Here is a 5,548-nt window from a genome sequence, read left to right as displayed (position 1 = left end):
CAGAGTTTGTAAAACTTAGCTTTTTAAGGCGTAATTTGCTCTTATTTTCCGAAAAGGTTTTTGGACTTTGGTTGGTGAAATGACGCTTATGTTAATCGGTTAAACATCATGATTTTAGCTTCGAATTGTAATTTCTTCTTAAAACCAAATTTTAATACAATTAAATGTTAGAAACTTTAAAAGTAATAAATATAATCTTTTTAACTCATTTATTAAAAGGGTTAAATATATTTTTTATCATTTAATTTTTAGTCAAAATTGAAATTAGTTTGTTTATGAAATTTCAGACTAATTTAATTTTTTTATTTTGAAAAGTGAGTAAATTTCGTCTTTTTAACTAAACATTTTAAGCTTATTTAAAGTTTTAAACATATTTATCAATTAATATTGAAAAAAATTGTATTAAACAGAGTAAATAATTTAAATGTTATGATAAAATATATTTAAAAAGTAAATAATTCAAATTTTAGGATGAAACCCACTAAAGTTTTGAAAGAAGACTAAATATCACTCAAAATTAAAAGATAAAAACATGTTTAACTTATTATTAAATTGTTTTAAATTATGTTTGTGGCTGAAATTTGATCTCCTTATATCAGTTTACACATTTAAATTCAAATATCATTTTAGAATATTATTTAACATATAATTAACAAAACTATATTCCTTCAATTTAAAATTTTTAAACAAAAATATATAAAAATTTACTAAACAAATGAGTTCTAATCTCACGTTGAAATTTTTGAAATACAAACATATTTAATTCTATCTTAATTTCGTTATTTATATGAGAATTACATAATGTGATGAATTTGTTATCTTACATTGTTTTTGGAGTTTAGAAAATGATATGGTTGATATGGGTGGCACCACCCACTTTCCACCATTTTTTGTCGTTGCACATTAATCTTTGGAAGATGGATTTGGTCTAATTTGCCGTTCTTCCACTTTTGTTCTCATTCATGCAATTATTTTCTGGGTTGTGCTATTTGGACTTTTGTATTCCATGAACAATAACATGATTAAGCCTATAATACGCTACCCCACTTTATCACTATCTTTTTCCCCTTCTTCATTCTCCCAATCATTTTACATCTTCTTTGTGCTTCAATACAAGTCGTATTTCGCCATAAATAAATCTAAGTTTATATACCGTTAAAAAATATTCCGATACACTCAAACGTTTTATATCATATAGAAGATAAAAAATATATTATATATTATTATATTATTTTCAATAGTTTTACATCGTTAATTAGTAGTAAATATAGTGAAAACTATATATGAAATTAATCTTTCTTGTTTTGAATATACATGTAAGATCCTCTATTTATAATAGAAGAAATGTTAATAAAATCCAAAATATAAATAAATAATAATAATAAGTTAATTAAAGATAAAAAATAAAGATAATATATCTAACAATTATGAATTAAAATCTAAAACAATTTAAATATTTTTTTTCTTTCACTATCCGATGTGTTTTTTAAAAACAAAATCATGACGGAATTTTTCACTTCAAAATAAACAATACTTTAAATATATGATAATTAACTCTAAAAAGATTTCTGGACAAATTTGGAATCTATATATTATATTATGTTTGTGTATAATTTACTTATATATTTTTTTTAAAACCAAATTATTTAAAAAGGTATTAAGTATATCAATAATACCATATAAGTATTTTAATTGAAATTTTAAATCCAGTTAAAAATATATTTAAAACTCATTTTTGACATAATTAGTATGTAATAAGAGTGAAAGCATACATTTTTCCTTACAACCTGAGAGTGTCTGCTTATAGAATTTAAATAGAAAGTTTTAAAGAAAAATATATGTGAAAAACTTAACAAAAAAAAGAGAGCATTATATAATTATTTACGGGATTGTTTTTCCCCCCACAAAATGTTATTAATAGCAAGTTAAACATTAATAATAATAATAATAATAATAAACAAAAAACAAAATGTCAAACAAAATGCTAATTGAAAAGTCAATATTTACTTTTTCCAAAAAAGAAAAATACACGTTTTATATTAGTTGTATTGAGTCTCTAAAGAATATTAATGTCGAGCATTTTATAAGACAATTGCCTTATTTCAGAAACTTAGTATTTATGTGCTAAATAATCTGTATTTGCTAAGAACTTAGTACGTTTACGAGTTTTCAAACACACATTTAAGGGTGTAAACTTATGTACAAACACCATTGTTTCTCTATCAATATAATTTTTTAAAATCAAAATAGATTTAGATAATATTTCTGCTAAATATTAGTTGTCATCCTTATACTCTGGGGAGCTTTTTTTTTTCTTTTTTATTTATTTTGGAATTGTTAGAATAAAGTCTTTGAAATGTAAAACAACGAAGTTATAAGCTAGATTTTTTTAAAAAAAATTAATTTAATTCTTAGGTTTAGTATAAAGTATACTAATCAATTAAAACTGTTTTAAGAGATTAATGGTCATATATTGACGGTGCAAAAATAATTTACATTAATGATATCTAAATTTTGTTTTCTCATTTTATATCTATTTTTTTAAAAATTATTATAAGACTCAAATATCTATAAACACTTTACGTGATAGTCTCTAACGAGATGACGTTGATATGAAAATAACTTTTGCAGGATGGTTATATTCTAATTATTTTTTTAACATGCTTAAATATAAAGTTAAAATTAAAATACAACATTTTATGTATTTTTAATATTATTGTAATTGATATTTTATTTTAACAAATTAGCACCTAATTTTAGTGTCAACGTGTAGCTTATTATAAATTTAGTCTTCATTGGAAAACAGTATGAAAAAAAATAAAAAATTCAAGCATTTCATCTGAACTGGTCAGGACTAAATTTTAATTTTAGTCTCAGTTTATATAAGCTTCATCAATTTAATTTCTGGTTTTAGAAAATTAAAGAAAAACTAGTTTTTATATAATTATAATTATATTAAAGAATATTTTAAAATCTATACATATATTGTAATAAAAGATCATAATAGTTATATTTTTTATCATAAAATTTTATTTTTAATATTGAAAACGGAGAAACAGTTAAACAAAATAAAACATGTATATATAAATATAAAAGGAAAGCAATATGAGGTAATTGAGAAACATATTTTTTTAGCTTGTCATTGAAAGGGTATGCCAAGTGCGACTTCTTCTTCTTTTCACTTTATTTTTCATGACAGATATTCTTAAGAATTATCATTACAGAGTTACTGTAACACACAATACATTGAATCATAAGTACGGTCTTATAATATTTATAAGAATAATATATTATATAATTTTTTCTAAAAAAATCCAATAAATTCTTCTTTCTGCAAGCCACATTTTAAAAGTGCGTAAAGTACATAATAGGTGTCTACTTCTTGAAGACTAGCATTAAATAAATTGAGTATTACTTTAAAAAAAAACTTCTGAACGTAAATATATAAATTTTGGACCGATTTAATTTATTTTAACACATTAATCTTTAAAAAAAAATTCAGTCTTATAAAAAAATATGATTCGTTTATAATATTGACGTCGGCAAACTATTTTTAATTGTAAAATAACAAAAAAAAAATGTAGTGATTTTATAATTTAACATATACCTCTAATAAGTTAATTAATATTTTGAAAAGTTTTACTATAAAAGTGGTGGGTTATCACGCGACCTAATAAGCCATTGAGAGTGACATTGCACGTGCTGTGACGCTTACAATGCCGACAGTCACTATTGATTGGTCACACTCACCATTCTAAAAAATCTTTCTCACCGTAGCCTCTCGTTATCACTATTCACCTCATCCATTATTATTTTATTTTATTTTATTATTTATTTATTTTGACGGTAACACAGAAACCTACGCACTCACTATAATTAATTAAACTTAAAATGAAATTATTTTATTTATATTAAAAACACATAAATATGAACGTAGACGTTTCCATCGGCGACGGCGTGGCCGTTTCTCTTGTGATTTTGCATTGCATGCACATGCTTGTGTACCCTTAATTTTAAGTTGTTTTATTTTATTTTTCTTTTGTTTTGAAATAGGTTGAAAAGTTTGGAATCAGATGTTTGGTTTAAAGGTAATATAATGATGATGATTTAAGGAGTAACGAGTTTTTAAGGTGGTTTTGTCTAAGAAAAAAGTGGTGTTGCTCATGTTCTTCTATTGCTAACTTCACAAATTTGCCATTGATCCCACCCAAAAACAGAGAAAAGTTTGGTTTTTCAATCGTTTGTCCTTTACAACTTTTGTGGTGTATCTAATGAGCGTTGAAGACGCGTGCATGGGTCACAACACAATCTCATAATATATATATATATATATATATATATATATATATATATATATATATATGTGCTCCACGTAAAATTATTAGCTCCATTAGTATTAAGTTAAAAATTCCGAAAGATCATAGGAAAACATATATAAATAATATTAATTGTAGGTGCATTAAAAAATAAACTTTAAGTTAAACTTAAAAAAAGTTAATTTTAACGTGATATTTATACTTAATTATATAATATAAATTGATATTATTTTAGTTAATTCATTCATTATATAATATAAATTGATAAATTGATATATGAAAAAAATAATAAATCTAATAAATAACAAATTTGACTATAATAAACTTTATTTCATTACTTTTATATTATATTACGAAATAATAAGATTTAAGTCTCATTTAATCTTATTGTTTTGGTTTATGAAGTCGATATCAACTCTTCTTCTTGATTCACTTTTCAAACTCTAAGCATATGTCAAGATTCTTCCTTTACTTTGCGTTAACATTATTTGGTTAAATTAAATAATTACTTGTAGAAAGCACTCACATGCTAAAGTTAGTAAAAATCCGACAATCTTAGTAATAAATGTGTAATGAAGATAATCAATCTAATACAATACCTCAAATCTGTATTTATAAATTTTAAAATCAATTTCAAAATAATATTAATCTTCCTTAGTCATAATGTAATTATCGTTAGTATTAATCTTCGTTTAACTTGATCACTCAACTCTTCTAGAGTTTTAGGTGGTTAGAACCATATGATCTTTTTGTTTACCAAATAATTATACTATACACTTATAAAACTTATTTGTAAGTTTAAGTTTTCACTTTATATATATATATATATATATATATATATATATATATATATATATATATATATATATATATATATATAATATAATATAAATAAATTATCCTTATCTATATTTTTAGTCTATGGAGACTTTCAACATTGAGAATGTGAAACAAAAGATAAAAAAATATTTCGTGAATTTACACAAAGTTGAGAAAAGTGAAAATAATAAGAGCAAACCCTTTTAGACTTGTTCACTTTAAATCTTATCAATGCAGAAGAACTGAGTAAGATCTACTTTACTCTTTGGCCCACTTTGAGAAAGGACAAAGCACTATATATACAACATCTAATGTAACTATCTATGGCGAAAACAAAATCCATAATGTAATGATTTATATATCGTAATGCTTTGTTGTAATCCATGAGAAAAATTACTGTTTGTTCCTTGTTT

This window comes from Vigna angularis, chromosome 8 (assembly GCF_016808095.1).
Source record: "Vigna angularis cultivar LongXiaoDou No.4 chromosome 8, ASM1680809v1, whole genome shotgun sequence".
In the NCBI taxonomy this organism is placed as follows: Eukaryota; Viridiplantae; Streptophyta; class Magnoliopsida; order Fabales; family Fabaceae; genus Vigna; species Vigna angularis.
The sequence above is the reverse complement of the archived record's forward strand: the minus strand, read 5'-3'. Positions refer to the sequence as shown.